A 21,884-nucleotide genomic window follows, 5' to 3' on the forward strand; every position below is an offset into this window, starting at 1 on the left:
GGAATAGAGTTGCAGCCACAGCAGGTTAGGTTGACGCACACACTCAACATCACAGCCCAGGGCTCAGAAGACGAGGACATTGTTGAGAAGTAGGGTCAGTGGAAATCGGTAGCGTGATATATATATCGATATCCACTGACACGTTTTTACCCGTAAAAGGCCAAACACATTTGTCTCGGGATGTTTTGGCGACATTAGCGGTTTCAGACGTGGGTTAACTGCAGGCTCACGTCCATTGTGTCCTGGCCACAAGACGGCCAGAGGTGCTGCATCATTACCCCACATCCGTATGCTGTTACCACACATCGGAGGTCGCAGAGGTTGCCATGGGAACGAATACACTTCTGGCTGACTGGCACACGGACACACAGCTACGCGGAAACGAGTTCTGCTGACAGGAGGCTGCTTCCACTTCCACTTGCTAACGCTGAGCACAAGCGAGCCTGAGGCGTGGAGAGCAGAGCAGCGGCGTGTCACAGGGGTGCACAGCCCTCACGACTGCAGAGTCATTACGTCTGGACGCCATCCAGCAGATTTACAGCCTCTCTCCACACAATGGAAATTAAACCCCACTCTATCTGCTCGACAGAGAGCGAGAGGGAGAAGCGGAGCGAGAGCCGGGTGTAAAAGCACTTTATTAAAAACTGCTCGCCTCTCTAAAGTCCTATCAAGAAATAATTAGCGCTCACTGTACACATGGAGCTCAGCCAGCAGCTCAGTGTGTGTGTGTGTGTGTGTGTGTGTGTGTGTGTGTGTGTGTGTGTGTGTGTGTGTGTGTGTGTGAGTCCTGTCCAAACTTTTGAACCCCTTTTGAAACGTTTCTCGTCTTTTAAACTCCTCAGAACCTTTTCTCACTCACACACACACAAACACACAGGCAGCTCTCAATTAACAAGGTCTGTCTCTGTCTCTGCAGAGGTTTGTGTGTGTGTGTGTGTGTGTGTGTGTGTGTGTGTGTGTGAGGGGGAGATTGTTCTTCGCAGCCAGAAGACAGAGACATCGCCTTCATTCCTCCTCAGATTAAAGGATTTAGAGCGAGAAGCCTTATTACAGACCCAGAGAGAAAGAACGAGGGAGAGCGTCCCCTCCTCTCCTCGACGTTCTGGGCTGATTAAAACACAGATAACTCTGTTCCCTCCCAGGCCCAGAGCGGCTGGAAGCCACGTTCAAATCCCGACGTTAAACAATGGTTTCTCTGCAAAGGATTTTGACCTGTTGGACGACACAAAACTTCATTTGCTCCTTTATCCTCGGTAAATTATTATCTGCATGTATTTACTTTAAAATGAAGCTTTGCTGTTCCACTGACTCCAGAGTAACGCTGAGAGAACTGAAAAAGCAGCTTTCCACACACCCTGCAGCCTTTCTGCTCAATTCCAAAGTGCTGACGGTGCTTGATTTGTTTCCGGGTGAGTGTTCATATCTATTTTACGCCTTAATCCACATCCAGCACCTCCGCGGACCGACAGAGACGCCGGGCTGAGCGTAACGAGAGCGGACATCACGCTCCACGTTTGTTTGGTACAGTTTGTGCTTGGTGAGTTTGGGCTGAATTGAGGCATCGCTTCAAATCAAGTCTGAATCTAAATTGAGAAACCGTCCACAGGAGAGCAAGAGAGAGAGAGAGAGAGAGAGCACGTTTCCTCTTCAGTGAAAACTTATATCTGCAGTAAATAAAGAACTCAGTCCGCAGAACCTGAAGTTTAGTTAAGTTCACCGGTTAATTCAAAGTTAAGCTCGACTCAAAACTCTGGAGAGTCACATGTGATGGTCGTTGTCGTGATCGAGTCCCCGAGCGACAAACTTCTTCAACTTCTCCCAGTAACCGCTCTGTTTGTGAAGCTGGAGGATGTGGTGCAGACCGAACAACAAACAGAACAACTGGACGTGAAGCTGTTCAGTCACTGATCCTCAGCCGGGTGTGAATGTTGGTGACGGCTGCAGCTCTTGGCAGAGCGGCGGCTGCAGAGCGTCATGGTGGCTCAGGCCTGAATGAACGAGCCTCTGCTTTTCTGCTGCGTGTTCACCCATCCATCCACAACCCTCCTTATCAACGCACACACAACACACGGCCTGCTGGGAAAACCCAGCCTCGCCAGTGTGTCACCACAACGTGTAGTTTTAAACATTCACCGTCCTCAGAGCAGCAGCTGACTGGCATTTAAAACTTTTATTTAAATAAGTCAGCAAATGATTTATTTAACTGGAGAGTCCGACGTTTCTGAGCTCGACTGAGATGAAGATAAAACGGAGCAGAGACGTACGAGAGACTCATGAACCCTCCAGTGTTTCAAACAAACGCTACATAATAAACCGCAGCGTTTACCTCCAGGCTACACACACCTCATCCAGTGTGTGTGTGTGTGTGTGTGTGTGTGTGTGCACATAGAAGTGAGAGGAGACAACAAAGAGGTAAAGAACGTGAAGCTATTTATGAGCCTGCGAGAGATAAAAGCAGAAGAAATGAAGAGTCAGACACAGAGGCAGATCATGCCGTCGCTAAGTCGCTGTGTTTAAGTTGTGAGGGGTGCATTCTGGGACACGCCAGAAAACTAAGCCCTAAAGAAGAGTGGCCCGGAAAGACGGCGCTCGACTTTCTACCCGGAGACTCGGTGAAAATGAAGCGAAGAGACACCGGAGGCTGATTAAATCTGTTTAAAGCCGCGTTAATAAAGTTTATTACATCAACAAATACTGATATTATCATCAGTCCGTTCTAACTATCTGCTGCTGTAATGAGGGAATCTACTTCGCGTGGGATCGATAACCTTGATCTTATCTTATTATTATTATCGATTAATCTTCCAAATATTTTCTCAGTTAAATGTCAGACGACGGTGAAGGTGACATCTTCAACAGAGCAGAACCCAAATATATTTATTTCACTGTCACATATCACGTGTGTGTGTGTGTGTGTGTGTGGGGGGGGGGGGGTTTGATGTCTAACTGAGAACAAAACTTCCAGCTGTTTATCATCTTATCAAAAATGACTCTAATTTCCATTGTTGAACTTTTCCAGATGTTCTGGCCGCGATGCCTGGAAATGACAGCAGCAGGTATGATAACACACACACACTCACACACACGCACATGCACACACAGTCTGACTGTCCAGGTTATAATATATGAGGGTGTTAGCAGAGAATCCACATTATTCATGTGCAGGGTGAATTTAGAGGCTAATACCAGCTGAACACTTCTCTGCCAGACACTGAAGTGATTTTCCTCAGTCTCATAAACCAAGCGTCTGCCATGTTAGTGGCTACGACAGCAAAGAGACTGTGTGTGTGTGTGTGTGTTTAGTACAAAACTTCCATCAGCCTCTTAGTGAAAAGACAAGTAAAAAAAAAATCTTACAGCAGCCTTGAGGTGTGTGTGTGTGTGTGTGTGTGTGTGTGTGTGTGTGTGTGTGTGTGTGTGTGCAGCAGTATATGTGCTATCAGTCGGAGACAGCCTGCTGCTGGAGAGTGATAGAGAGACCTTCAGTTTACATCTCTCTCGCTCAGCCCTCAGGATGTTTGTGCATGTGTTTGTGAATAGTGAATGCTGGGAGGAAACAATTACACAGCTAGAACACACACACAGACACAGACACACTCACTAATTAATCAGCGGAGGAAAAGTGCAATTTGCGCTTTTGAGGAAAGGTCCGTGGGTGACTGCCTTGTTGTTTGATGGTTTGTAATACACCGGTTGTCGTTGTGCAGGTTTGCAGGTGAGAACTTGCTGGCGAGGTGGAAACACGTGATCGCGGCTCAGGGTGAAGCCGATAAGCCGGTCACGTCACACCAGGCCGAACAGGTGATATAAAATCATCTGAGGGGGAGACGCATTGTGTTTAAAGTGAAGCTCTGCAGGTATTAGACTGCCCCGGTAATTATAAGAGAGCTGCTGTAAAGGCTGATACTGTGAGAGAAGACACCAATTATACAGACGCTCGTTACAGCCTCTGCAGGTAGTACTTTTCTGTAGCCATGAGAACCAGTGTGTGTGTGTGTGTGTGTGTGTGTGTGTGTGTGTGTGTGTGTGTGTGTGTGTGTGTGATCAAACCTGTGCTGGCTGTGCTATCTGACAGGGCAGATTGTGATTTTTCGCTGAGCAGCACTAATCTCTTGTTACAATATGAAGCGTTGATTACACCACTGCACTGTGGGAACCAGAGAGAGAGTCTGTCCGTGTGTGTGTGTGTGTGTGTGTGTGTGTGTGTGTGTGTGTGTGTAGAGAGAATGTGAGAGAATAAAAGGGCAGATAAAAAAAGGTGAGGAGTGTGGGTGTGTAACAGAGGTGAACACACACACACAGACATACACACACGTACACACACGTACACACAACACAGTATTTACAGATGGGATGTCGGGGTGTTATGAAAACCTGCCTCTATCCTGTTATGCTTGACCGGGGCTATTATACCCTTGGTGTGTGTGTGTGTGTGTGTGTGTGTGTGTGTTGACATAACAAGCTGGAGTTAGTACAGAGGCCTGGACAGGAAACATGTGAATGAACTGATCTACATTCAGCAAAGTCGTTTCTCAGATTCGATAAAATAACTAACGATGAGAACGTTCCCAAAAAAAAAACTGGGACTCACATTCATCAATCAACGGAGTAATGTGTTCACGTGCATCAATCTTTATCCGTCTGCTGGTCATTTTTGTGGTACTTTTTCTTCGCCGCCTATTTATCACGGACAAAGGATATTGACATCTCCATTTTTAATCCTGCCCATGAAACTCTTATTGGTCGATTGTTTCGTCCAGTTGGCTGAAAAACTAAAAACACTGGAGCTGAAGGTTGTGAATCAGAAAGATGCACCCAGGTCATGTCTCTCTGGGGTTCCACAGGGTTCAGTTCCAGGAACCTTTCATTTATCATTAGATCTTTTAACTGATTAATCTAATATTTTACTTGTCGTGAGATTGTATTTCTTATTTTTCTCCTACATCACGTCGATGCAAATGAAAAACAAAAAACGGATAACGTGAATTCAGATTCACTGCGAGAAGCTCCCGGGGAGACGTCTGCTATCGGATTTTCAGAAGGTTAAGAAGAGAGAGAGGGAAGAGAACGAGGTCAGCGGCGCCTTTCCATTTGTCGGTGAGTAAAGAGAAAAGAGGAGAAGGAGCTGCGAGCGACAGAGAACAGAGGAGGAGAGGGCGAGGGAACCTTTTCCTCTCAAGACCTCTGCTCCGGGAGGAAACAGGAGGAGAGAGGGAGCCGACATGAAAAGTGGAAGCGACGAGAGGAAGGTGATGAGTGACTGGGAGGAGAGAGAAGCTCAGTGACCGCTGCTGTGGAAGCTTCTGAGAGAGGCAGGCAGGAAAGTACGCCTCGTGAAATATGAATAAAAGATGAAGCAGCGTGGTGTTTTTGACAGAGCGGATTCTTAGAGGTTAGAGAGCGAGAACTGTGATAAACAAAAAAACTGTCCTGAGGATGGAAACAACAAAGATGGAAAAAGACTCAGAGATGTGACTGAACTCACGAGAGAAGAGGAAACTACTGCCAGACGCCTCGTGGTTTTCAAAAACTAAATGTTCATCAAGATCATTTCTAACGAATGTTTTAGCTCCGGGTTTGGTCTCCACCACCTCCTGAGAGAAACAGCTGCGGTTTTAATCACGTCAACACTTTTTTTTGTACTTCATCGAGATCCGACAGACGCCTGAATACAAAAAGTAAAAATATGAAATTAAATAAAAACCCATCACGGAACAGAAGCGAGACAAAATATTGATTCTACGGTGAATTAAAAATAAAACACAACAGGTCACGTTACAGCAGAATGTGAAAACGTTGAGTGTGAGATAATCGCTCATCCACTCTGGTTGAACTATTTTCTTTGTCGTTGCAAACAATAAGTGAAATTTCGTCACATTTAAATCTTAATTTCGGTTTTAAGATGCCGAGGCGTCTCTTTAATAATCAGAAGTTGTATTATTGAGCAGGTTTCTGTTGGAATATGAAGTGAGATATTGACACAAAGCGCTGCAGGGTCTTTTAATATAAAGTTTCTCCTTCATTTCTCCTCCACAACTTGGCAGGAGATAACAGCTGGGTATGAGTTTCCTGCTGAGGATTTCATATATCACATCATTACTGCTCTCGCTTATCCCACTATTATCTTCAATATGAGCCATTATATAATATCTCATACAGGAACTAACTGTGGAGTGAGCCGCTTTCTCATTTCTGCCTTTATCCCTCTCCTGCGCCACGCTCCAGCTCAGTCTCAGCATCACGCTCTCTGAGAGACGATGCAGCCGAGGTTCTCTGGGATTTTTAAATCAGAAACAACTTGTCCACACATCCCGATTCCAGCGGGATTGTGTAGGCGTGGAGACTGACACCGAAATAAATCCATGAGAAGCTCCAGACCTTCAGAAAATCTAACATTGGGTGGATCCTCATGACAAATATGATCCTCGCCGTCAGAGGACGAACCCTGACGTGTCCTTAACGTCCCATCATCCTCAGCTGAGCGTCTGTTTACTCCTCAGTGGAGAATTTTAAACTAAAAGGTGAATATTTTGAACCTGCTTCAGATCAGTTTATTTAATTTACGTGTTTTGCTCGGCAGCGTCGGAGCTTATTTTTCTTCTACTTTGGTTTGAGGGGACAAGTGAACAGCTGAACCACCTCCTCCAAACAAAACCTCGTTAATAATTTACTTTTAACAGGTTCAGACAAAAGTGCAGGAAAATATTAAGAGGTTTAAAATCATACGTGTGTGTAAATAATTTAAAGTTGCGGGACGTCTCTGACACACACACACACACACACACACACACCCTGGAAAATGAGTTCGGACCCGACTGAGCAGGTGAAGACGACTCCACGATTAACTTCACTAACTATCTCGTTGCTAATGATGGTTTTATTTTTTTGCAGCAAAGAAACGACCTGAAGATAAAAAGCTCTCTGGTGTTATAAATATTCTGTTTTTCCACAGAGAGCAGCAGTTTGTGAGAAAACGGTTGAAACGTTGTTTTATTTCATTCGTTGTGTTTTTACGACGATGACACTGGAGGTGGTTTTGTGCAACTTTGTTTTTTATTCTGTTTTTTATTCCCATTATCTCTCAACTCACACGTTTCCACTAAGCTGCCGAACAAATTCTCACGTAGCTCAGAAATTCAGTATTAAACCAAACGTCACTTTGGTGCTTCTGTTGAATTTCACACGTAGATGTAATTAGAGCTGAGGCCTGCAGGGGATAAAGTAATGAGTCACAGTTTGAACAAACTGACTGTCAGCAGTTTATGATAATACTCATAAAAAAATATATAATACTCATAAAAATTTAAAAAAATTAAGGAACAAGATGTTTTTCTACGAGACGGAAGATAATTGAGATGATTAGAAGATATTTGATCATATTTAGTGGACGGACGACGTGAAAACATAAAACCTGCAGCTACGACGGGGGGGGGGGGGGGGGGGGGGCTCTATCTTCTCGAGGCTCTATCTGATCTATCGTCTCGAGAGGCTGAACAGGAGACACACACACACACACACACACACACAGACAGACAGAGAGAGAGAGAGAGAGAGAGAGAGAGAGAGAGAGCAGAAAGTCAGAATCCAATTATGGAAGTAGAAGTAGCTGCAGGAAAAGGTTACTACTCCCTCCCTCTCCCTCTCTCTCCCTCTCTCTGTCCTTCTCCTCCTCTATTTTTTTTTTCTTTGTCTCTCTGCTTCAAACACTCGGCGACTTTTTGACTCAGTCGTTCCTTCTTCTCTCGGTCGTCGAAAAAAAAATAAACTGACTAAAACATTTGTTCTTATATTTTGTCAAACTTTTCTTTAATGACCAAATAATCCAAAGTTAAATATTCAAACAGAAGCAGCTTTAAATTAATACGATTGTGAAGATGTTGTTGTGAAACTGCACACGATACTCATAAAATACACAATACACATAAAATACAAATACCGGGATGATAAATAAATATATTTCAACTGTGTTCTTAAATGAATCTTGTGCTATAATAAAAAAAATGAACAATACATTTCCAATCAGAGCAGAATCACATTATCAGATGTGATTTTTAATAAAACTACAACAGCAGCTTCTCAACTCTTCTTCTTATTTCATTTACTTTCCCTCCTCTTATCCTCTCTCACCCTGAAACCTCATCCTTCCGCCTCTCGTTCTCTCTTCACCGTCTTCTCTCCCTTTCCTCTCGGCCTGACTTTCATACTTTCTCACTCTGGGTTTAATTTCAGGCTCGTCCTTGCCCTTTCTCTCCACCTCACCCTTCTATCTCTCACCATCGTTCCCGCTCGCTTTCTGAATCTCATTCCTCCTCCCTTCATTCCTCTCAGGTTACCGACAGAGCAACCGGAGCGAGGCGGGCAGACGGGAACAAGTGATAAGAAGGTGATGGACAAGTCAGATGGAAAGATAAACGGGGGGTGGTGGGGGGGGTTGATTTCTGTTCTCCAGGTACACTCAGGGGCAGTGTTTTGCCCTGGGTCTTGCCTGTCAGGCTCCACACAGGCTGTCCTACCTTGTTGTCTGACGTCGTCTGAAAAATAATTCCTGCAGAAAGTACTTGACTCATTTTTTACTCTATAAAAAAGAAAAACAGCTATTTTAACAATAAACTATTCTGTGTCTGGAATTTTAAATCCCTCATATTTGTGTGAAAGAAACTGTTTTTGAGATTTTCCCTGTTGCACGTTGTGCATTTTTGTCCAAACGGCCCTGAAGACACTCGTTTCCTGCAGCATCGACTGTCAACAACTTCCTGTTCGTTCCCGAGGTGAGGGCTCCCTGTCGGCGAGTCACGCCCCCCCCACCCCCACCGCTCTTAACGACAGCTCCTCTAACTCTTGTGTGTGCGCTGAGGGGACGCGACGTCACCGTGAACTCAACGTGGACACTTTTGACAGAACTTAAAGTCGACGCAGAAGAAAAGTTTGGAAATAACGACATCAAAGTCTTTCCTTCCATCGACACATCTGTAAACATCATTAAGAGCAAAGAGCTGCGTCAGATTCTGTCTGTGAAGCTTTTAAATGATTCACAGCAAACAGCTCGTGGCTCCGATGTTTGACTTCTGGAAAATATCTTCCTGTTTGTTGCAGATCGACCGAATTAACTCTTTTCTGAAGCCTTTCACCTCGTTCCTCCAGACTCAGGTCCCTAACGAAATAAAAACTATTTGTGTATTTTTATCACTTTAATTAAATGTTTTGTCTGAACCAGTTAAGTTGTTTTGTTTTGGTCCTAAATTGAAATCGTCTTGACCTTGATGAGACAAGACGAGGAAATGAACACAGTACATTTGACCGAACGTGTCCTTGTTGATCTTTTGTCCTGGTTCTCTGTGTTTCTTCTGTTTCACACGGAGAGAAACACTTTAAATCTCCACCGCGCCAAAAAAAACAAATATGGTTCCAGCAAAGTTGGAATGAGAAATCAGAGGAGTGGACGGTTGTAGTAGAAGAGATGATGATGCACGGAAGACAAGAAAATAATCTTTAAAATAACGTGTTAAATCAAAACTAATTTGCTCAGTTCCACGTCTATTCTCCTCAACGACACGAGTACGTGATTTCACTGAGTAAATCTTGATTCATCGGATTCATTCTCTCCTCCAAGTGTGGCTCATATATACGTCTCAGCTTCAAAGATGAAATCAAACAGACGCTGATATTCATTTTCTCTGTGGACGATGGAGAGAAGGAGGTGATGAGCTCAGGGTCTGTGTTGTGGTTTGGTTCGTTAAGGGGAGTTTCTAACGAGTTGAAACCGGAGGTCAGAGGTCACGGTTCATTCTACAGAGGCTGTCGGGGACTCAGCGGGTTCTTTACTCTTCACTAAACCACCGTGTGACGCATCTGACATCAAGAATGTCTCTTTGGAGAATGTTTTGTCTCGCTGTCTTTATTTTTGTCTCCCTGTCCATCAGTGTAGCATGCCTGAAGATAGTGTGTGTTTGTGTTTGGGTTGGTGGGTGAGAGAGAGACTCAGCTCTGTGGGAATTTAGGATGATGACAAAATGATGCATAAAGCTGACAAGCCAGTGAAAACACACACACACACACACACACACACACACACACACACACACACACACACACAGGCGTCTAGTTGGCATTTCTTATCACTTGTGACACGTCTGACAGCCGCAGAGGAAGAGACATATGAGACGAGAGATTCACGACAGTAAATACCAAAGACGGAGAGGAGACAGTGATGGACGGAGAAAAGGTAAGACTGACGGAGGACTGATAGAAAAAGCCCTCGCAAGTTTCTGGAGGGCGTGTAAACTGGATCAAACATTTGTAGAGATACGGTCTGTGATGGATTGTGGACACGGAGACACCCAGGGAGGGGGGCGCTAGAGAGCTGACGAGGAGGTCAAGTTACCGCAAGAGGCGTGAATCAAATCTAAACCCGAAGGTCGTCCTGAGGACATCTTCATCAAGTGTTCTCCTCAGCACCCATTAGTGCATCGTGAGGAGCGACTGCTTTTAATTCACACTGAACCTGTGATGACTTCGGCTTAAAGCTGCGAGGTCACGATGAAAATGATGAAGGAAGCAGATGCAGTGAGCGTGAACGCTGCTCCTCATCACCGTGAGACGACAACTCGACAACACAACTAATGACGGCTTCGGTGTTCACACCTCTGAGTGTTCACGTCTTCCAAATCTGGAGGAAGCTCAGTTTATTTTTGGCAACGTCGCCGCACACGAGGAGGAGGAGGAGGAGGAGGAGGAGATGCTGGTTTTTACAACAACATATTTTTAATGACAATGATTCAAGTGAATTGGCAGCAAATTTAAACCTTTTTTTTCACTTTCAAATTTCAGTCGTCCACAGAAAAACTTTTCTGACACTTTCCTGATAAAGTTCTTTGCTCCGAAGTCCAAAGGAACATTCTCCCTTTTTCCACTGACCCAGTTTTCCTGCTGATCCCCACTTAACATGTGCAGCCAGTTCTGTGTGTGTGTGTGTGTGTGTGTGTGTGTGTGTGTGTTTTGTTTGTTCATCCTGTGCCCCCCCCCAAAAACGGTTCCTAATGACCAATTTACATAATTAACACACTGAGACATGGCAGAATGCCTTCGCCTCTGACACACACACACACACACACACACACACACACACACACACACACACACACACACACACACACACACACAGCTTTAGTGAACTTGACTCGAGGCCAAGAAGCAAAATCCTTTCTCAACTTTAACTCGTCCATGTTCTCTGAACTTCACTCTTATTGTTAATATTCTATTAATTCACTCGGTGTCTGTCTGAGCGTCTGTGTTTCAGCATCATGATTACTTGACCTTCAGAATCAGTCAAGCCGTGGAGGTGGCGTTTGGGTTTTGAACATCAAAACTTTGTCACAGTCTCTGGCCCTGGAAATCGAAAATGTCCAGAGTGAAGAAGCATCGTGTTTTCACCTCAACACTTAATGAGTAAAAACCACAAAGAGCATTTCATGAAATAAAACATTTTCCATCAGGGAAGCAGAGCGGAGTCGGAAAACGTACAATTTTTACAAATAAAATACGTGAACTGAATTTCCTTCATGTGGAGCTGCAGACTCCTGCTGGAGTTTGAGGGGAAACTATATTGAGCCAGGAATCTCTTGCACACATGCACCTTCTCCACATCAGCGCTGCTCCGTGCACATAGTTTAATACCGGGCAGACGAAACCAAACAGGATTAGATGGACAGGACGTATTAATCCAGCCCAGACAGTGAAAAGCTAAATCCATCATGAGGATTAGATATGAAAAATGATATTTACCCAATCAGTCAGGGCAGCGGAAAAATAAATATGATTTCTGGACGAATAATAAATATGTAGGACGTTAGTTCAGCAGACTGAAATGTTCCGATGTTGGTTTGGGAAATACTTTTTATTCATAAGGTGTTTCTGAACCGTTTTGTATCATTTTAAAAGATGAGAGCTTGTTTAAACCATAAATTATGAAGGTTCAATGTGTTTAAATCTCAACATTTCTCGTATTGAGTCAGTGCTGCAGTTCGTTAACTTCGTGAATCCTTCGCTCTGTAGTTCGTGTTGAATGAAGACGTACAAGAAGACGACGATTTCAGGAAAAAAATGACAGGAAGCAAACAAGCTCGAGAAACCACCTGATTAGCATCGAACAAAGTTAGAGACTAAATTAAAAGAAGTGAGATATTCATTCTCAGGACTCGGTGGTGGAGCCCAAACTGGAGCCAACACGAGAGAAAATAATCACAAGTCGATGGTAAAAACTTTCAAAGTTAATAAATGTGTCACTTCATATTTAAACCCTCAGTTGAGAAGTTGAGGCTCCTCTGTTCTGTTCGTTACCGCTTGTTGTTTGTTTATTCGTCCTTCGTCCTCCTCCAACGCCTCCAGAGGGAAGTTGCACTGAAGGCCTGACGCTCTGCTCCGACTTTTTCCTTCTTCTATTTCGTGCAGTCACATTTATACTGTGAATTATTTATCCAGTCAAATATTTCCGGGGCCTTGTACTTCAAGTCTTCAGTATCTTTGTGCAGTTACTTTACTTTAAATCTCTTAATGTCCTTGAGGATAAGTACAGAATGTATCCGTCCACCAACCTGCCTGTAGATAAATCTATATTGTACAAGTTTGTTTCTCAGCACAGAAAAGAACTGAACCATCATCCCGCTGACATTAACGCCTGCACTTGCGTCGCTGCTCTTCAGAATCCAATCACGACTTTAATCTGCTGCTTCAACTCTGTCTCGAGTGTCAGTCTGTCAAAGAGCTGGATTCAGACCAGGCCTCTATCATCATCTCCTCCGGCTCAGAGTTTATGAAAAGGAAACTGGCGCCGAGGCTCCGCCGACGCAAATACGATTCAGTGTGGAGGAGAAGAAAGGGAGCGCTAATGCTAATGAGGGTGTGTGTGTGTGTGTGTGTGTGTGTGTGTGTGTGTGTGTTTGTGCATTGACTCTCACAGTGAGGGGTGTGCCTGGTGTAGTATTTCCAATCTGTGGCCTGAATAGTGGGTCCAAGAACACACTTGACTGCCGTAATAAGGTGCTTGTGTGTGTGTGTGTGTGTGTGTGTGCCACCAAGAGCATTATGGGTACAAAGGGGGGGAGAGAAAGGGAAAGTGAAGAAAAGAGATGAAAGTAAGAAAAACTCCTGAAAGAGGAACAAGAATCCCCAGCGTTCCTCCCCCTCCTCCCTCCCCTTTATTCCTCCTCTCTCGTCTGTACAAACATGCACCTCCCCCCTCCTCCCCCCTCTTCATCCCGCCTCCCCTCTCTATCTCTCGTCTTCCTCCTCATCTTTCTCTCCGCTGAAACACAAAACCCTTGTAATCCTCATGATCCCAGGTCTGTCCGGAGGGGAGAGACGGAGAGGCACGAGCGAGAGGGGTGAGGCAGGGAAGTGAATAAGAGTAATGTGCAAGAAAATAAAAAACTTTACATCAGGAGCGGGCCCTGTCTACGGACGCCGCCATGTTTTGTACAGTAGCTGAGACTGGACAAACTAAACCTTTTGAGTTTATATGACGACTGAAGCTGGGGGGGGGGGGTCAGCTGCATCGTGACACTTCACCACTAGATGTCACTAAATTCTCTACACTGAACCTGAAATTATCAGTTATATCACAAGTAGAAGACGAAGAGGCCACAGAGACACGAAGCACCACACCATTATTGAGCCCGAACAAATGTTGGAGTCTCCATCCTGAGCGGCGACCTCGACGACGATCCGTCAGAGCAAACGAGGTTTGAAAGCAGCACAGGCCTCTCACGCAACCGCGCGACACACGTTCATCTTTAATGGAGGTCCTGCCCAGAGAGATGCGAGCGCTGATGAGCTGTGATTCAGACAGAAGAACAGAGTCTTCCTCCGAGAGCTTCGCCCGACATCAGAGAGGCTTTGAACAGCGAGGAGACGCAGAAACAAGCCCACCTACTTTACCCTGCAATTTATTTCAGGGGGGGGAAAGTGGACGGGTATTTGGCGGCAGACAGAAACCCATCAGAGCACAGCTATCAGGTGGCTGCAGGACACACACTCACACACACTCACACACTGTCGTCTACTGTGTCGCTGATAATAAGAGTCTGTTAGCAGCACAACCTTTTCTCAATCCAATCATGGCTCAATTTAAAGGCAGCAAAGCGTCTCAGGCGACTAAAACTATTTACATCACATTTTCTCCTGGTTTCGCTGCTGCATGTGTTCACAGAGCCGCCGGTGTGTTTTCTACACGGACGAGCAGACGCCCTCCAGGCGCCGGAGCTCTGCTGGAAAACTGAGAGTTTAAGACCGACATCTCAATCTGAGAATAAATTCACTCCCGGTGCAGCAGAGGAAAGAATTTCACTTTTGGCTGCTGACGAGTTTTCAAGATTAGAAAATATTTTTTAAAAAGGCAAAAGTTGAAGAGAAAACAAAATGAATCAGGAAGAAAAATCTAAAAATTACAAATACAAGTTACGAGTTAATACAAAATAAAGTGTCTCCTTACTTTCGTCAATGAGGTTCATCTGCGTTTGTTTAAACCACAAATTAAATTTATTCATGACATTCCTTTAAACGGAGATTTGATTATAGTGGGTAAACCAGAAACAGAATGGTCGTCGGGTTTGAGTCGAATTAATGAATTCACTGTGTAATGTTTGATTTTATCTTCACTGAGCAGGTTTATTCAGACCTGGGTTTGTGTTTGCCGTCCCTTTCTTCTGTGATTCAGAGCGATGACGGCCTCATTAACGAGGCTCTGATTGGTTCTGTTGCTCTAGGAAACAGAGGACAGCGAAAATCACACCAGAAATTTTGGCGTTTCCAACGTCTGGAACCACACTCGCCCTCTGCCCGAAGTCTTCTCCTCCCTCACTGATGACTTAGGAAGTAACGACGCCATTTCACGGCACTTTTAAATGGGTCGAAATGTTGGAACCAGTGCTACATAGAACACAGGTTTCATCGGAGAAGAACAGCCCACGATGGGTGAAACTGATTTTACAACCTTGAAACACTCAGTGTAACTGTGCCCAAGAGATTGAAGAGCTCGGAGTTAGTCGTCAAAGACTTTTAAAGACGTTCTCAGGGACCTACAAACACACTAATGGACAAAACACAAAGAGAAGGACCGGGGGGGGGGGGATCGCACTTTCAGTTGGAAAATAAGTGTTTCTATGTGAACAATGCTAGAAAATAAAAAAACCCTGACAAGGAACGCCGTCACAGCAGAAGACGGAGAAACGGTTTAATTCAAAATGATGACAGTGAATGATTCAGGAGATCAAAATGATCCAGGAGATTAAAAATCAAGCCTCTAGCAAAGACGGGGGTGAGGCGGAAATATGAAATCTTTAGAAAGTAGTTTCATTATCTGACTCAATCCTTCCCGAAGCTTGTGGGGGAACGTTTCAATGGTTGAAAAGGAGGAAGCAGACGCTCGCTCACGCTGAGAAACGTGGCTCCGAGGGAAGATAATCTGCGGAGAATAATTCTGTTCGTTAAATCCTCACAGACGCTTCAGAAGAAAATCTGAATGAGCCGAGAAGAAACAAAACTCAACAAGAAAACACACCACACACCGGCGGCATTCACGCTTCCTGAAGAAGAACGAGACTCTCATTTGTCACGGGCCACAGCGTCCACACACACACACACACAGAGAGAAATACACACACACACAGAGAAACAGACACACACACACACACACACACACACACACACACACACACACACACACACTACAGATGGCAAACGTCTCCTCAGAGCTGCCAAAACTCAGTGTGTGTCCATCTTTTTCATTATATCGCCTTAATCAACTCATTAATTTAAAACTGTAACGAGGGAGGAAGGAAGGAAAGAAGGATGGGAGGGAGGGAAGTAAAACGAGAGGAGGGAGGAAAGGAAGGAAGGAGGGTGGGAGGGCGGATGGAAGGAGGGAAGGAGTGAAAGAACCGAGGGAGGGCGGGAGGGACAAAATAAGGAAGGAAGGAAGGAATAAAGAATCATTATTCTATTGTCCAAAACTTTCTGTCCTTCCTTCCCTTCCTTCATTGCCTTCTTCCCTCCCTCTCTTCCTTCCTTCCTCGTCGAGATAAAGGAGGGAAGGGTCGGAGGAGAGATGGGGTGGAGGAAAGAAGAGAGGGAAGGGGTGAAGGAAAGGGAAGGAGTGAAGGAGTCTAGGACACCATAATGATGAATCGGTGACTATTGCAAAAATACCCCCCCCCAAAAAAAAGAAGAAGAGATCTGGAAAAACTGTCAAACGTATGGGAGGAGGCCAAGATGGATGAAAGCTGCAAAAAGAAAGGAAAGAAGAAGAAAGAGTGACGGAGTGAAAGTGGGAGAAAGAAAAGAGAAAGAGACTTGGAAGGCAAAGTTGATGACTCGGAGCAGACTTTTATCAGCTGCCAACTGGTGTGTGTGTGTGATTGAATAGTTTCAGGATCATTGCCTACACTTCAGTGTGTGTGTGTGTGTGTGTGTGTGTGTGTGTGTGTGTGTGTGTGTGTTTTCTGTGGCCTCCGTCCCTCCTCCGCTGTTTAAAGCTTTATACTCGTTTCTTTCAGCTGCTCTGGTTCGGCTCAGAGAAGAAGAAGAAGAAACGTTGCTCTGCAGTTTGTTTGGTTTTCTCTCGGAGCGTCCACACGTTCACGACTGAGTCGTTCTCCTGAGTCGTATATTTGTCCACATCTGTTCTCGTCAGCTGGTTCGTGCTAACTTCAGCGTCAGGAGGTCGAATCTACAGGTTCCTCCTCGTCTCAGTCAGTCTCTTCTGCTCGTCCCTCACACGACTTCACTCTAAAACTAAAATGTAGAAGTCCTCACGTCCTGTTTTGAACTCTCCGTGGGGAATATTACAGACGAGATGTGTTTACTGTTTGTGTCCTTCACTGTGACTCGTATCAGACTCTGGGGATTCATCAGCGTTCTGTTTTTAACCCTCAGAAACTGAAGAGGCCGAGCCCATCGTTCATCACATTATTAATTATCATGTCCTTTATAACAACAATCGTAATCCGCACTTCCTGTTTCTTGATCCTTCGCTTTTAGTTTCCCTGAATTTAACTGAATTTTTTCAGCGTCTGTGTTGTTTCTTCTTTTCCGCGGTCGCCCTGACGTGTCCGTCCTTTTAAAATATCGGTGAATGTATCCGTGGACCTGCGTGTGCGTTCTGTTCGCAGCGGCGCTCTGATGTTACCCAGCAGGAGCCGACTGTTTGCGTTGCTTCTGTGTTTGATCACAGAAGTTGCTGAATCAGGGAAACCTGCGGGTCGTTGTTATTGTACGTGAAGTTTGAAACGCTGCCGAGCGGGAGGGGAGAAAGAGAGGAGGAGGAGGAGGAGTGAAGCCGACTCTCTGTTACATTAAAGCTTTTATTGTCGACAGCAGGGTCCCTCTCTGCTTCTGATGGGTTTAACAGCTGATACTTCACTGCTCTCCACAGCCCACTTCTCTATTATTCTCCTCACTTCTTACTTCACAAATGGACTCTGTGTGTGTGTGTGTGTGGTTGTGTGTGTGTGTGTGTGTGTGTGTGTGTGTGTGTGTGTGTGCGTGTGTGTGTGCACGCACTCCATAGAAACAGGTTCAGCTTTAATGTTTTCCACACATGGTCGAGATCTCAGGAGCTTCACCGACTCACAGCGATTCAGTAAATAACGAGCGTCGACGTTCCTGCCCCTCTCTCACACAGATGTGGTTTGTGTGTGTGTGTGTGTGTGTGTGTCTGTGTGTGTTCATGTAGAACTCTTAAACAAACTTGTGTGTAGAAACTGAATTTGCTGGTTTAACTGGGCGTTAACAATCCTCCCATAAAGTTCTCCGGTGACATGTTGTCGTCAACAGTTTGTAACTTCCTCTCTTATTTTTCTCTGACATTTTGCACAGATGTTAACATTTATTCAGTCATTCGTTTTCCTCCGGGGTTAGAGGGAGCTGCAAGTTTAAATTGAATTCAGCTTTTTCTTCACTTTACCGTAACTTTTAAATTAATCCCCGGGCAGGATTTCTTTCTCCCGTTTGTTCAACGTTTTTTTCATCCACATGCACAAATTTCCAGGAAATTAGCAAAATAAAAAGCAAACGAAATAATGTTAAACCTCCATTTTCACAAGTTTAAAATAAGTTGATGGTCCCTCCTCTTCCTCTACGTAGCCAAGATGGCGGCAGCTGAGGGGGAGAAGCGTCCAACGTTTCATAACGAACTTCTCAAAGGTAACATTTAAAGGTACTGCACGTTGATTTGATGTTTTTCTTTGTTTTATATTATTTTAAACTGAATCTATTTCGTTTCAAACCGTAAAATAAACAAATTACGACCAAATGAATTGATGATAAATAATAATCATTATCATTTTAAGTTTGTGTAGCAGCTGAGCGATGGCGGTCACAGCTTTACACACACAGACACACACACACACACACACACACACACACACACTCTGGGATGAATCTATGTAGTTTTTGCAGCACCATCAGACTTGATGATCTGGGATGTCACTGCACAGAGACGTGTCGGAGAACACACTCTCACACACACACACATGCACACACACACACATGCACACAAAAACCACACACACACACACACTGACCCATGTAATGAAAGAGCACAGACAAACAAAGTGAGTTGATATGGAAAGCATCAGGATAATTACAAACACACAAATCTGTCAGTCAGCACCGCGTTTTCCCTCCAGAACACTTCCCCATGTGTGTGTGCGGTTGTGTGTGTGTGTGTGCGGTTGTGTGTGCGCGGTTGTGTGTGCGTGTGTGGTGGTGTGTGAGTGCGGACATGAATGCGTTGAAAGACAAAAATGGATCCCAGACAGACCCACACACCTCAAATTTCACGCAGAGATACAATTCTGGGAGTAAACCCAAACCCAAGAGCCAGCTACACGCGCGCACACACACACGCGTGCACACACACACACACACACGCGCACACACACATTTATAAACCCCTGTATACTGGAGCTGTTCTGAAATGAATCATTCACTGCAGTTTGACTGATGTGGCTCTGAGAAGGTCACATTGATATTTTCTGAACTGAATGTGCTGAGAGCTCCTCTTTGGAAGCGATGGTCAATATTTAAACAACAGCCTCGTGTCTGCACTCGTCTTATTTCACAAACTTCTTAAATACGTATGAGAACAGATCAATAATGGAAAAAGTTTACTGACAGAAGGGGCACGATTTAAAATCCTCACATTCTCACTGGTTCGTCCTGAACGTCTCTGACATCCGTTGTTTGTAACTCTCAGTGAAGGAAAACACGTCGGTAATTTTAAAATAATTTCACGTTGAGACATTAATGAGGCTCTTGAACTCAGCCTTTGAAAGAACGACGAATACAAACTGGAAATGTTGTGACTGTGACGAGATTTCAAATAAATAAATGGCAAAACAAGTGAGGCCTGATTTTGCATCGAATCTTATTTGTTTACATGACTGGAGTCAAATCACCACTGTGAAGTTTTTCATCAAAGTCTTAGAAAGTAGTTGGCCACAGAACTAAAGCTGTTTTCTTTCACACGTGTATTAAACATAACGTCAAATCTGCATATCAAAGACATTCTGCTTTTCTTTGCTGTGACTCTCGTCTGCATCACAGCTTCTCAGGGAAAACACTTTGAATTTCCTGGTGCATGTATTGTTTTAGTAGCTGCTGCTGCCCGGGGCCCCTGTGATGTAACCCGGGGCCCCTGGTGGTGACCTCAGCCAGAGAGAGGCCCTCGTCTAGCCTCACCCCCCCCCCCCGCTGGAACCATCTGCTGGGCTTCTATGTGACAGAGGGCCCCAGGAAACACGGCACAACAGGGGGCTGATGGGAAAAGATTCACTGTGATGTTTGTATTTATTTGTGGAAAACATTTTGTTTGCATCACTATTAGAATACTCATTCTTTTGGCACCAGAAAGCCGAGGCCTCGGTCTTCCGACGTCACAGGAGACACGTGAAAGTTGTGCGTCGCTGCCTCTGGAGCAATAATCGGAATAATGTGCTGCAGTGTGTGATGGGAAATTATTTTCTTATCTTTTAAATCGTTCCTGTCGTCTGAGGTTGAAACAAGTCCAACGGAAATATCAAGTCCCAGGGGACGTCTGCAGTCAGTTTTCAAATGAGTCAAATAGTCTCAGAGTTACGTCGTGTTTATTAAACTCCTGGGTCGTTTAATGTTGACGTTAGATTCTATAAGTAGATTTATATTCAATAGTTATGATCACACTTGAGGTTCAGGGATGAATGTAGACAAAAGAACATATTTATACTGAACAGTTTGGGTAAGAGATATCTGAGATGACAGCCAACACACACACACAAACACACACACACACAAACACACACACAAATGCAAACACACACACACACACACACAGACCGTTGTATTTGCTTTCATAAGATTTGAGAGACTGACAAGCTACAAGCTCCCATGGAAGGCTGAGAAAATGAAGCAGTTTATGGGAACAAGAAGAACGAGTGAAAAAAAAATACAACGGAGGAGAGAGAGTGAAAACACGGAGGGAAACAATGATGGATGTTAGACAGAAGGGGGAGAGGAGGAACCACAAACACACACAGACAGACACACACTGTTGTGTCACACTTTAATGCGAGTTGGCAGAGTGTGAGCGGACAGAAGCAGATCATAGAAACCAGTCATTCAGATCAGACGACCATTAAAAATCAACCAGTCACACTGGAAGGTTTCATTTCAGACCAGGACGAGAATCCGAGGGACACAGCAGCAGGAAAATAAGATCAAACAACTCAGTGTTTTTTAATCTGAGGTTATGAACTGAGAGAGGAAGTTAAAAAATAAACCTGCTGCAGTAAAAGAGACCGGGTCTGAGCCTGAGGAGAGAGAAAGAAAAGGACCCGAACGAAAGATGGATTCGACCACTTTCTAATTCCAATCAGTTCATCTTTGAGTCCCACTGAACGTCTGCAGCTAATTCAAAAGAAATTCCATCCGGCCGTTCTTGAGATAGCTCGTTCACAATGGGACTGAAAACCTGAAAACCTGAAGCCACAGCCTGGGTCCTCCTCATTAAGTTGTACGATCACGATGACTTCATTAGCTTCCGTTACGTGTCAATAACGTGTTAATGAAGCCACAGATGCGTATGAATACATGAAAATACTGAATCCTCTGTGCAGTGCATCTGGGACAAATCCAGAGCAGAACTTCTGCTTTGAGGTTCGCAGACTTTCGAGCGGGTCAGTCAGAACAAACTCACGATATTCAGCCAAACGTTCTTTTCAAATCTAGTGGAAATCCTGAAGCGTCCAAAGATATCAAACATGTCAGGCTGAAATTACGCTCAAAGCATCCAACATATTTCCATCTGATGAGATGGTGCAACCATAAAAAAAAATTTAAAACTGTGAAGCCAAAAGCCAAAGCTGAGACGGAGGAGACACGTCGTCCAATATGACGATGCAGCCAAACTTCATCAGAGACACTTTGTTGTGCCTCCTGTTAACTCCGTGAAAACAAGTCTGAGCTTCACACTTTCTGCTTCTACGAGCTGTCTGCAGGTTAACAATGGGATTTAGCATCAAACTTAAGACTCATAAAGTTTTTGCATTAAAGTTATCACCACTAAACAACGTAGTTAGAGAGGGACAGGTGTGTGTGTGTGTGTGTGTGTGTGTGTGTGTGTGTGTGTGTGTGTGTGAGTGTCAGTAATTGGCTGATATGTGAGAAGAATGTTTGCATGAGCAGCAGCAGAGAATTCATTTCTTTAAAATGGCCCCAAGCCTCCAATTAACCCCTTAACCCCCCCCCACCCACCGCCCCCCCCAACACACACACCCACCCACACACACACACACAGCAGGAGCCGCCACAATAAACAGCCAAAGGCATCATGGGAGCCTACAGAGGTTTCTAAT

At 44.6% G+C, this 21,884-nt stretch overlaps 1 protein-coding gene across 3 annotated transcripts in view; it reads right to left on the bottom strand.

Moving 5' to 3' along the window:
• The window catches only part of LOC109643734 (plexin-B2-like), a 96,863-nt gene that overhangs the window by 29,356 nt on the left and 45,623 nt on the right, over positions 1-21,884 (bottom strand). The window lies entirely within an intron of this gene.

The sequence above is a fragment of the Paralichthys olivaceus genome, chromosome 23, assembly GCF_024713975.1.
Source record: "Paralichthys olivaceus isolate ysfri-2021 chromosome 23, ASM2471397v2, whole genome shotgun sequence".
NCBI lineage: Eukaryota > Metazoa > Chordata > Actinopteri > Pleuronectiformes > Paralichthyidae > Paralichthys > Paralichthys olivaceus.